This window comes from Electrophorus electricus, chromosome 13 (genome assembly GCF_041902795.1).
Source record: "Electrophorus electricus isolate QZ-2024a chromosome 13, ASM4190279v1, whole genome shotgun sequence".
NCBI lineage: Eukaryota > Metazoa > Chordata > Actinopteri > Gymnotiformes > Gymnotidae > Electrophorus > Electrophorus electricus.
The window spans coordinates 19,470,628-19,482,794 of NC_137509.1; the positions used below are offsets into that span (position 1 = coordinate 19,470,628).

Here is a 12,167-nt window from a genome sequence, read left to right on the forward strand (position 1 = left end):
ATTTTAGTACCAGGGAATAGCAGGTGCTGTAAGACTGTATTCCATCCCTTTAATTTATGTTCAAGCTATCATGTTCAAATTTGAAGTGCAGTGAATAATTAACTCAAACTATCTGTTAGCACCTGGGAATAGCAGATGCTGTAAGTTTTTTTTGCATCACTTTCATTTACTCTCCAACTCACATGCCTGAATGTGAAGTGCAGTGATTCATCAAAAAACTGTCTGTTAGTGCCTCCGTATACCAGATGTTGTAAGCTTTTATTGCATCATTTAATTTACATTCAAGATAACATTCTAGAATGTCAAGTGCAGGGATTAATAAAAAAAATTGTCAGATTGGTCTTTGATCATATTTGCTATGATTAGGCAATTTGAGTAAGTGTTTAAGGCTTACGGCCACACCAACTTGAGAAAGTGCAATCTCATCTGACCTTGGAAGCTAAGCAAGTTTGGGCCTGGATAGTACTGAGGTGGGACTCTACCTAGGAATACCAGGCGCTGTAAGCTCTTCTTGCATCACTTTAATTTACTTTCAAGCTGACATGCTCAAATGTGAAGTGCAGTGATTAATAAAAAAAAACTATCTGTTAGCACCTGGGAATAGCCGATGCTGTAAGTTTTTTTTGCATCACTTTCATTTACTCTCCAACTCACATGCCTGAATGTGAAGTGCAGTTATTCATCAAAAATCTATCTGTTAGCACCTTGGACTACGAGATGCTGTAAGCTTCTCTTGCATCACTTTAATTTACTGTCAAGATGACATGCTAGGATGTGAAATGCAGTGATTAATTAAAAAAACTATCTGTTGGCACCTGGGAATAGCAGATGCTGTAAGTTTTTGTTGAATCACTTTAATTTAATCTGCTACTGACAAGCTTGTATGTGAAGTGTACAGATTAAATAGAAATCTTTTAGTACCAGGGAATAGCTGGTGCTGTAAGATTGTATTGCATCCCTTTAATTTATGTTCAAGCTATCATGTTCAAATTTGAAGTGCAGTGAATAATTAACTCAAACTATCTGTTAGCACCTGGGAATAGCAGATGCTGTAAGTTTTTTTTGCATCACTTTCATTTACTCTCCAACTCACATGCCTGAATGTGAAGTGCAGTGATTCATCAAAAAACTGTCTGTTAGTGCCTCCGTATACCAGATGTTGTAAGCTTTTATTGCATCATTTAATTTACATTCAAGATAACATTCTAGAATGTCAAGTGCAGGGATTAATAAAAAAAATTGTCAGATTGGTCTTTGATCATATTTGCTATTATTAGGCAATTTGAGTAAGTGTTTAAGGCTTACTGCCACACCAGCTTGAGAACGCCCAATCTCATCTGACCTTGGAAGCTAAACAAGTTTGGGCCTGGATAGTACTGAGGTGGGACCCTACCTAGGAATACCAGGTGCTGTAAGCTTTTCTTGCATCACTTTAATTTACTTTCAAGCTGACATGCTCAAATGTGAAGTGCAGTGATTAATAAAAAAAACTATCTGTTAGCACCTGGGAATAGCAGATGCTGTAAGTTTTTTTTGCATCACTTTCATTTACTCTCCAACTCACATGCCTGAATGTGAAGTGCAGTTATTCATCAAAAATCTATCTGTTAGCACCTTGGACTACGAGATGCTGTTAAGCTTCTCTTGCATCACTTTAATTTACTTTCAAGATGACATGCTAGGATGTGAAGTGCAGTGATTAATTAAAAAAACTATCTGTTAGCACCTGGGAATAGCAGATGCTGTAAGTTTTTGTTGCATCACTTTACTCTAATCTGCAACTGACAAGCTTGTATGTGAAGTGTACAGATTAAATAGAAATCTTTTAGTACCAGGGAATAGCAGGTGCTGTAAGACTGTATTCCATCCCTTTAATTTATGTTCAAGCTATCATGTTCAAATTTGAAGTGCAGTGAATAATTAACTCAAACTATCTGTTAGCACCTGGGAATAGCAGATGCTGTAAGTTTTTTTTGCATCACTTTCATTTACTCTCCAACTCACATGCCTGAATGTGAAGTGCAGTGATTCATCAAAAAACTGTCTGTTAGTGCCTCCGTATACCAGATGTTGTAAGCTTTTATTGCATCATTTAATTTACATTCAAGATAACATTCTAGAATGTCAAGTGCAGGGATTAATAAAAAAAATTGTCAGATTGGTCTTTGATCATATTTGCTATGATTAGGCAATTTGAGTAAGTGTTTAAGGCTTACGGCCACACCAGCTTGAGAAAGTGCAATCTCATCTGACCTTGGAAGCTAAGCAAGTTTGGGCCTGGATAGTACTGAGGTGGGACTCTACCTAGGAATACCAGGTGCTGTAAGCTCTTCTTGCATCACTTTAATTTACTTTCAAGCTGACATGCTCAAATGTGAAGTGCAGTGATTAATAAAAAAAAACTATCTGTTAGCACCTGGGAATAGCCGATGCTGTAAGTTTTTTTTGCATCACTTTCATTTACTCTCCAACTCACATGCCTGAATGTGAAGTGCAGTTATTCATCAAAAATCTATCTGTTAGCACCTTGGACTACGAGATGCTGTAAGCTTCTCTTGCATCACTTTAATTTACTTTCAAGATGACATGCTAGGATGTGAAGTGCAGTGATTAATTAAAAAAACTATCTGTTAGCACCTGGGAATAGCAGATGCTGTAAGTTTTTGTTGCATCACTTTACTCTAATCTGCAACTGACAAGCTTGTATGTGAAGTGTACAGATTAAATAGAAATCTTTTAGTACCAGGGAATAGCAGGTGCTGTAAGACTGTATTCCATCCCTTTAATTTATGTTCAAGCTATCATGTTCAAATTTGAAGTGCAGTGAATAATTAACTCAAACTATCTGTTAGCACCTGGGAATAGCAGATGCTGTAAGTTTTTTTTGCATCACTTTCATTTACTCTCCAACTCACATGCCTGAATGTGAAGTGCAGTGATTCATCAAAAAACTGTCTGTTAGTGCCTCCGTATACCAGATGTTGTAAGCTTTTATTGCATCATTTAATTTACATTCAAGATAACATTCTAGAATGTCAAGTGCAGGGATTAATAAAAAAAATTGTCAGATTGGTCTTTGATCATATTTGCTATGATTAGGCAATTTGAGTAAGTGTTTAAGGCTTACGGCCACACCAGCTTGAGAAAGTGCAATCTCATCTGACCTTGGAAGCTAAGCAAGTTTGGGCCTGGATAGTACTGAGGTGGGACTCTACCTAGGAATACCAGGTGCTGTAAGCTCTTCTTGCATCACTTTAATTTACTTTCAAGCTGACATGCTCAAATGTGAAGTGCAGTGATTAATAAAAAAAAACTATCTGTTAGCACCTGGGAATAGCCGATGCTGTAAGTTTTTTTTGCATCACTTTCATTTACTCTCCAACTCACATGCCTGAATGTGAAGTGCAGTTATTCATCAAAAATCTATCTGTTAGCACCTTGGACTACGAGATGCTGTAAGCTTCTCTTGCATCACTTTAATTTACTTTCAAGATGACATGCTAGGATGTGAAGTGCAGTGATTAATTAAAAAAACTATCTGTTAGCACCTGGGAATAGCAGATGCTGTAAGTTTTTGTTGCATCACTTTACTCTAATCTGCAACTGACAAGCTTGTATGTGAAGTGTACAGATTAAATAGAAATCTTTTAGTACCAGGGAATAGCAGGTGCTGTAAGACTGTATTCCATCCCTTTAATTTATGTTCAAGCTATCATGTTCAAATTTGAAGTGCAGTGAATAATTAACTCAAACTATCTGTTAGCACCTGGGAATAGCAGATGCTGTAAGTTTTTTTTGCATCACTTTCATTTACTCTCCAACTCACATGCCTGAATGTGAAGTGCAGTGATTCATCAAAAAACTGTCTGTTAGTGCCTCCGTATACCAGATGTTGTAAGCTTTTATTGCATCATTTAATTTACATTCAAGATAACATTCTAGAATGTCAAGTGCAGGGATTAATAAAAAAAATTGTCAGATTGGTCTTTGATCATATTTGCTATGATTAGGCAATTTGAGTAAGTGTTTAAGGCTTACGGCCACACCAGCTTGAGAACGTCCAATCTCATCTGACCTTGGAAGCTAAGCAAGTTTGGGCCTGGATAGTACTGAGGTGGGACTCTACCTAGGAATACCAGGTGCTGTAAGCTCTTCTTGCATCACTTTAATTTACTTTCAAGCTGACATGCTCAAATGTGAAGTGCAGTGATTAATAAAAAAAAACTATCTGTTAGCACCTGGGAATAGCCGATGCTGTAAGTTTTTTTTGCATCACTTTCATTTACTCTCCAACTCACATGCCTGAATGTGAAGTGCAGTTATTCATCAAAAATCTATCTGTTAGCACCTTGGACTACGAGATGCTGTTAAGCTTCTCTTGCATCACTTTAATTTACTTTCAAGATGACATGCTAGGATGTGAAGTGCAGTGATTAATTAAAAAAACTATCTGTTAGCACCTGGGAATAGCAGATGCTGTAAGTTTTTGTTGCATCACTTTACTCTAATCTGCAACTGACAAGCTTGTATGTGAAGTGTACAGATTAAATAGAAATCTTTTAGTACCAGGGAATAGCAGGTGCTGTAAGACTGTATTCCATCCCTTTAATTTATGTTCAAGCTATCATGTTCAAATTTGAAGTGCAGTGAATAATTAACTCAAACTATCTGTTAGCACCTGGGAATAGCAGATGCTGTAAGTTTTTTTTGCATCACTTTCATTTACTCTCCAACTCACATGCCTGAATGTGAAGTGCAGTGATTCATCAAAAAACTGTCTGTTAGTGCCTCCGTATACCAGATGTTGTAAGCTTTTATTGCATCATTTAATTTACATTCAAGATAACATTCTAGAATGTCAAGTGCAGGGATTAATAAAAAAAATTGTCAGATTGGTCTTTGATCATATTTGCTATGATTAGGCAATTTGAGTAAGTGTTTAAGGCTTACGGCCACACCAGCTTGAGAAAGTGCAATCTCATCTGACCTTGGAAGCTAAGCAAGTTTGGGCCTGGATAGTACTGAGGTGGGACCCTACCTAGGAATACCAGGTGCTGTAAGCTCTTCTTGCATCACTTTAATTTACTTTCAAGCTGACATGCTCAAATGTGAAGTGCAGTGATTAATAAAAAAAAACTATCTGTTAGCACCTGGGAATAGCCGATGCTGTAAGTTTTTTTTGCATCACTTTCATTTACTCTCCAACTCACATGCCTGAATGTGAAGTGCAGTTATTCATCAAAAATCTATCTGTTAGCACCTTGGACTACGAGATGCTGTAAGCTTCTCTTGCATCACTTTAATTTACTTTCAAGATGACATGCTAGGATGTGAAGTGCAGTGATTAATTAAAAAAACTATCTGTTAGCACCTGGGAATAGCAGATGCTGTAAGTTTTTGTTGCATCACTTTACTTTAATCTGCAACTGACAAGCTTGTATGTGAAGTGTACAGATTAAATAGAAATATTTTAGTACCAGGGAATAGCAGGTGCTGTAAGATTGTATTGCATCCCTTTAATTTATGTTCAAGCTATCATGTTCAAATTTGAAGTGCAGTGAATAATTAACTCAAACTATCTGTTAGCACCTGGGAATAGCAGATGCTGTAAGTTTTTTTTGCATCACTTTCATTTACTCTCCAACTCACATGCCTGAATGTGAAGTGCAGTGATTCATCAAAAAACTGTCTGTTAGTGCCTCCGTATACCAGATGTTGTAAGCTTTTATTGCATCATTTAATTTACATTCAAGATAACATTCTAGAATGTCAAGTGCAGGGATTAATAAAAAAAATTGTCAGATTGGTCTTTGATCATATTTGCTATGATTAGGCAATTTGAGTAAGTGTTTAAGGCTTACGGCCACACCAGCTTGAGAACGTCCAATCTCATCTGACCTTGGAAGCTAAGCAAGTTTGGGCCTGGATAGTACTGAGGTGGGACTCTCCCTAGGAATACCAGGTGCTGTAAGCTCTTCTTGCATCACTTTAATTTACTTTCAAGCTGACATGCTCAAATGTGAAGTGCAGTGATTAATAAAAAAAAACTATCTGTTAGCACCTGGGAATAGCCGATGCTGTAAGTTTTTTTTGCATCACTTTCATTTACTCTCCAACTCACATGCCTGAATGTGAAGTGCAGTTATTCATCAAAAATCTATCTGTTAGCACCTTGGACTACGAGATGCTGTTAAGCTTCTCTTGCATCACTTTAATTTACTTTCAAGATGACATGCTAGGATGTGAAGTGCAGTGATTAATTAAAAAAACTATCTGTTAGCACCTGGGAATAGCAGATGCTGTAAGTTTTTGTTGCATCACTTTACTCTAATCTGCAACTGACAAGCTTGTATGTGAAGTGTACAGATTAAATAGAAATCTTTTAGTACCAGGGAATAGCAGGTGCTGTAAGACTGTATTCCATCCCTTTAATTTATGTTCAAGCTATCATGTTCAAATTTGAAGTGCAGTGAATAATTAACTCAAACTATCTGTTAGCACCTGGGAATAGCAGATGCTGTAAGTTTTTTTTGCATCACTTTCATTTACTCTCCAACTCACATGCCTGAATGTGAAGTGCAGTGATTCATCAAAAAACTGTCTGTTAGTGCCTCCGTATACCAGATGTTGTAAGCTTTTATTGCATCATTTAATTTACATTCAAGATAACATTCTAGAATGGGAAGTGCAGGGATTAATAAAAAAAATTGTCAGATTGGTCTTTGATCATATTTGCTATGATTAGGCAATTTGAGTAAGTGTTTAAGGCTTACGGCCACACCAACTTGAGAAAGTGCAATCTCATCTGACCTTGGAAGCTAAGCAAGTTTGGGCCTGGATAGTACTGAGGTGGGACCCTACCTAGGAATACCAGGTGCTGTAAGCTTTTCTTGCATCACTTTAATTTACTTTCAAGCTGACATGCTCAAATGTGAAGTGCAGTGATTAATAAAAAAAACTATCTGTTAGCACCTGGGAATAGCAGATGCTGTAAGTTTTTTTTGCATCACTTTCATTTACTCTCCAACTCACATGCCTGAATGTGAAGTGCAGTTATTCATCAAAAACTATCTGTTAGCACCTTGGACTACGAGATGCTGTAAGCTTCTCTTGAATAACTTTAATTTACTGTCAAGATGACATGCTAGGATGTGAAATGCAGTGATTAATTAAAAAAACTATCTGTTAGCACCTGGGAATAGCAGATGCTGTAAGTTTTTGTTGCATCACTTTACTTTAATCTGCAACTGACAAGCTTGTATGTGAAGTGTACAGATTAAATAGAAATATTTTAGTACCAGGGAATAGCAGGTGCTGTAAGATTGTATTGCATCCCTTTAATTTATGTTCAAGCTATCATGTTCAAATTTGAAGTGCAGTGAATAATTAACTCAAACTATCTGTTAGCACCTGGGAATAGCAGATGCTGTAAGTTTTTTTTGCATCACTTTCATTTACTCTCCAACTCACATGCCTGAATGTGAAGTGCAGTGATTCATCAAAAAACTGTCTGTTAGTGCCTCCGTATACCAGATGTTGTAAGCTTTTATTGCATCATTTAATTTACATTCAAGATAACATTCTAGAATGTCAAGTGCAGGGATTAATAAAAAAAATTGTCAGATTGGTCTTTGATCATATTTGCTATTATTAGGCAATTTGAGTAAGTGTTTAAGGCTTACTGCCACACCAGCTTGAGAACGCCCAATCTCATCTGACCTTGGAAGCTAAACAAGTTTGGGCCTGGATAGTACTGAGGTGGGACCCTACCTAGGAATACCATCTGCTGTAAGCTTTTCTTGCATCACTTTAATTTACTTTCAAGCTGACATGCTCAAATGTGAAGTGCAGTGATTAATAAAAAAAACTATCTGTTAGCACCTGGGAATAGCAGATGCTGTAAGTTTTTTTTGCATCACTTTCATTTACTCTCCAACTCACATGCCTGAATGTGAAGTGCAGTTATTCATCAAAAACTATCTGTTAGCACCTTGGACTACGAGATGCTGTAAGCTTCTCTTGAATCACTTTAATTTACTGTCAAGATGACATGCTAGGATGTGAAATGCAGTGATTAATTAAAAAAACTATCTGTTAGCACCTGGGAATAGCAGATGCTGTAAGTTTTTGTTGCATCACTTTACTTTAATCTGCAACTGACAAGCTTGTATGTGAAGTGTACAGATTAAATAGAAATATTTTAGTACCAGGGAATAGCAGGTGCTGTAAGATTGTATTGCATCCCTTTAATTTATGTTCAAGCTATCATGTTCAAATTTGAAGTGCAGTGAATAATTAACTCAAACTATCTGTTAGCACCTGGGAATAGCAGATGCTGTAAGTTTTTTTTGCATCACTTTCATTTACTCTCCAACTCACATGCCTGAATGTGAAGTGCAGTGATTCATCAAAAAACTGTCTGTTAGTGCCTCCGTATACCAGATGTTGTAAGCTTTTATTGCATCATTTAATTTACATTCAAGATAACATTCTAGAATGTCAAGTGCAGGGATTAATAAAAAAAATTGTCAGATTGGTCTTTGATCATATTTGCTATGATTAGGCAATTTGAGTAAGTGTTTAAGGCTTACGGCCACACCAGCTTGAGAACGTCCAATCTCATCTGACCTTGGAAGCTAAGCAAGTTTGGGCCTGGATAGTACTGAGGTGGGACTCTACCTAGGAATACCAGGTGCTGTAAGCTCTTCTTGCATCACTTTAATTTACTTTCAAGCTGACATGCTCAAATGTGAAGTGCAGTGATTAATAAAAAAAAACTATCTGTTAGCACCTGGGAATAGCCGATGCTGTAATTTTTTTTGCATCACTTTCATTTACTCTCCAACTCACATGCCTGAATGTGAAGTGCAGTTATTCATCAAAAATCTATCTGTTAGCACCTTGGACTACGAGATGCTGTTAAGCTTCTCTTGCATCACTTTAATTTACTTTCAAGATGACATGCTAGGATGTGAAGTGCAGTGATTAATTAAAAAAACTATCTGTTAGCACCTGGGAATAGCAGATGCTGTAAGTTTTTGTTGCATCACTTTACTCTAATCTGCAACTGACAAGCTTGTATGTGAAGTGTACAGATTAAATAGAAATCTTTTAGTACCAGGGAATAGCAGGTGCTGTAAGACTGTATTCCATCCCTTTAATTTATGTTCAAGCTATCATGTTCAAATTTGAAGTGCAGTGAATAATTAACTCAAACTATCTGTTAGCACCTGGGAATAGCAGATGCTGTAAGTTTTTTTTGCATCACTTTCATTTACTCTCCAACTCACATGCCTGAATGTGAAGTGCAGTGATTCATCAAAAAACTGTCTGTTAGTGCCTCCGTATACCAGATGTTGTAAGCTTTTATTGCATCATTTAATTTACATTCAAGATAACATTCTAGAATGTCAAGTGCAGGGATTAATAAAAAAAAATTGTCAGATTGGTCTTTGATCATATTTGCTATGATTAGGCAATTTGAGTAAGTGTTTAAGGCTTACGGCCACACCAGCTTGAGAAAGTGCAATCTCATCTGACCTTGGAAGCTAAGCAAGTTTGGGCCTGGATAGTACTGAGGTGGGACTCTACCTAGGAATACCAGGTGCTGTAAGCTCTTCTTGCATCACTTTAATTTACTTTCAAGCTGACATGCTCAAATGTGAAGTGCAGTGATTAATAAAAAAAAACTATCTGTTAGCACCTGGGAATAGCCGATGCTGTAAGTTTTTTTTGCATCACTTTCATTTACTCTCCAACTCACATGCCTGAATGTGAAGTGCAGTTATTCATCAAAAATCTATCTGTTAGCACCTTGGACTACGAGATGCTGTAAGCTTCTCTTGCATCACTTTAATTTACTTTCAAGATGACATGCTAGGATGTGAAGTGCAGTGATTAATTAAAAAAACTATCTGTTAGCACCTGGGAATAGCAGATGCTGTAAGTTTTTGTTGCATCACTTTACTCTAATCTGCAACTGACAAGCTTGTATGTGAAGTGTACAGATTAAATAGAAATCTTTTAGTACCAGGGAATAGCAGGTGCTGTAAGACTGTATTCCATCCCTTTAATTTATGTTCAAGCTATCATGTTCAAATTTGAAGTGCAGTGAATAATTAACTCAAACTATCTGTTAGCACCTGGGAATAGCAGATGCTGTAAGTTTTTTTTGCATCACTTTCATTTACTCTCCAACTCACATGCCTGAATGTGAAGTGCAGTGATTCATCAAAAAACTGTCTGTTAGTGCCTCCGTATACCAGATGTTGTAAGCTTTTATTGCATCATTTAATTTACATTCAAGATAACATTCTAGAATGTCAAGTGCAGGGATTAATAAAAAAAATTGTCAGATTGGTCTTTGATCATATTTGATATTATTAGGCAATTTGAGTAAGTGTTTAAGGCTTACGGCCACACCAGCTTGAGAACGCCCATTCTCATCTGACCTTGGAAGCTAAACAAGTTTGGGCCTGGATAGTACTGAGGTGGGACCCTACCTAGGAATACCAGGTGCTGTAAGCTTTTCTTGCATCACTTTAATTTACTTTCAAGCTGACATGCTCAAATGTGAAGTGCAGTGATTAATAAAAAAAACTATCTGTTAGCACCTGGGAATAGCAGATGCTGTAAGTTTTTTTTGCATCACTTTCATTTACTCTCCAACTCACATGCCTGAATGTGAAGTGCAGTTATTCATCAAAAACTATCTGTTAGCACCTTGGACTACGAGATGCTGTAAGCTTCTCTTGAATCACTTTAATTTACTGTCAAGATGACATGCTAGGATGTGAAGTGCAGTGATTAATTAAAAAAACTATCTGTTAGCACCTGGGAATAGCAGATGCTGTAAGTTTTTGTTGCATCACTTTACTTTAATCTGCAACTGACAAGCTTGTATGTGAAGTGTACAGATTAAATAGAAATATTTTAGTACCAGGGAATAGCAGGTGCTGTAAGATTGTATTGCATCCCTTTAATTTATGTTCAAGCTATCATGTTCAAATTTGAAGTGCAGTGAATAATTAACTCAAACTATCTGTTAGCACCTGGGAATAGCAGATGCTGTAAGTTTTTTTTGCATCACTTTCATTTACTCTCCAACTCACATGCCTGAATGTGAAGTGCAGTGATTCATCAAAAAACTGTCTGTTAGTGCCTCCGTATACCAGATGTTGTAAGCTTTTATTGCATCATTTAATTTACATTCAAGATAACATTCTAGAATGTCAAGTGCAGGGATTAATAAAAAAAAATTGTCAGATTGGTCTTTGATCATATTTGCTATGATTAGGCAATTTGAGTAAGTGTTTAAGGCTTACGGCCACACCAGCTTGAGAAAGTGCAATCTCATCTGACCTTGGAAGCTAAGCAAGTTTGGGCCTGGATAGTACTGAGGTGGGACTCTACCTAGGAATACCAGGTGCTGTAAGCTCTTCTTGCATCACTTTAATTTACTTTCAAGCTGACATGCTCAAATGTGAAGTGCAGTGATTAATAAAAAAAAACTATCTGTTAGCACCTGGGAATAGCCGATGCTGTAAGTTTTTTTTGCATCACTTTCATTTACTCTCCAACTCACATGCCTGAATGTGAAGTGCAGTTATTCATCAAAAATCTATCTGTTAGCACCTTGGACTACGAGATGCTGTAAGCTTCTCTTGCATCACTTTAATTTACTTTCAAGATGACATGCTAGGATGTGAAGTGCAGTGATTAATTAAAAAAACTATCTGTTAGCACCTGGGAATAGCAGATGCTGTAAGTTTTTGTTGCATCACTTTAGTCTAATCTGCAACTGACAAGCTTGTATGTGAAGTGTACAGATTAAATAGAAATATTTTAGTACCAGGGAATAGCAGGTGCTGTAAGACTGTATTCCATCCCTTTAATTTATGTTCAAGCTATCATGTTCAAATTTGAAGTGCAGTGAATAATTAACTCAAACTATCTGTTAGCACCTGGGAATAGCAGATGCTGTAAGTTTTTTTTGCATCACTTTCATTTACTCTCCAACTCACATGCCTGAATGTGAAGTGCAGTGATTCATCAAAAAACTGTCTGTTAGTGCCTCCGTATACCAGATGTTGTAAGCTTTTATTGCATCATTTAATTTACATTCAAGATAACATTCTAGAATGTCAAGTGCAGGGATTAATAAAAAA

The 12,167-nt window shown here is 36.7% G+C and overlaps 13 pseudogenes; all 13 read left to right on the forward strand.

Moving 5' to 3' along the window:
• Positions 1 to 388: 388 nt before the first annotated feature.
• Positions 389 to 507, forward strand: LOC145650935 (5S ribosomal RNA; annotated as a pseudogene).
• Positions 508 to 1,299: 792 nt separating this feature from the next.
• On the forward strand, positions 1,300 to 1,418 carry LOC145648936 (5S ribosomal RNA; annotated as a pseudogene).
• Positions 1,419 to 2,210: 792 nt separating this feature from the next.
• On the forward strand, positions 2,211 to 2,329 carry LOC145650764 (5S ribosomal RNA; annotated as a pseudogene).
• A 792-nt stretch (positions 2,330 to 3,121) lies between these two features.
• Positions 3,122 to 3,240, forward strand: LOC145650765 (5S ribosomal RNA; annotated as a pseudogene).
• A 792-nt stretch (positions 3,241 to 4,032) lies between these two features.
• On the forward strand, positions 4,033 to 4,151 carry LOC145647818 (5S ribosomal RNA; annotated as a pseudogene).
• A 793-nt stretch (positions 4,152 to 4,944) lies between these two features.
• On the forward strand, positions 4,945 to 5,063 carry LOC145650885 (5S ribosomal RNA; annotated as a pseudogene).
• Positions 5,064 to 5,855: 792 nt separating this feature from the next.
• On the forward strand, positions 5,856 to 5,974 carry LOC145648000 (5S ribosomal RNA; annotated as a pseudogene).
• A 793-nt stretch (positions 5,975 to 6,767) lies between these two features.
• Positions 6,768 to 6,886, forward strand: LOC145650547 (5S ribosomal RNA; annotated as a pseudogene).
• A 790-nt stretch (positions 6,887 to 7,676) lies between these two features.
• On the forward strand, positions 7,677 to 7,795 carry LOC145644834 (5S ribosomal RNA; annotated as a pseudogene).
• A 790-nt stretch (positions 7,796 to 8,585) lies between these two features.
• LOC145647819 (5S ribosomal RNA) lies at positions 8,586 to 8,704 on the forward strand (annotated as a pseudogene).
• Positions 8,705 to 9,497: 793 nt separating this feature from the next.
• LOC145650766 (5S ribosomal RNA) lies at positions 9,498 to 9,616 on the forward strand (annotated as a pseudogene).
• Positions 9,617 to 10,408: 792 nt separating this feature from the next.
• LOC145649613 (5S ribosomal RNA) lies at positions 10,409 to 10,527 on the forward strand (annotated as a pseudogene).
• Positions 10,528 to 11,318: 791 nt separating this feature from the next.
• Positions 11,319 to 11,437, forward strand: LOC145650767 (5S ribosomal RNA; annotated as a pseudogene).
• Positions 11,438 to 12,167: the final 730 nt, after the last annotated feature.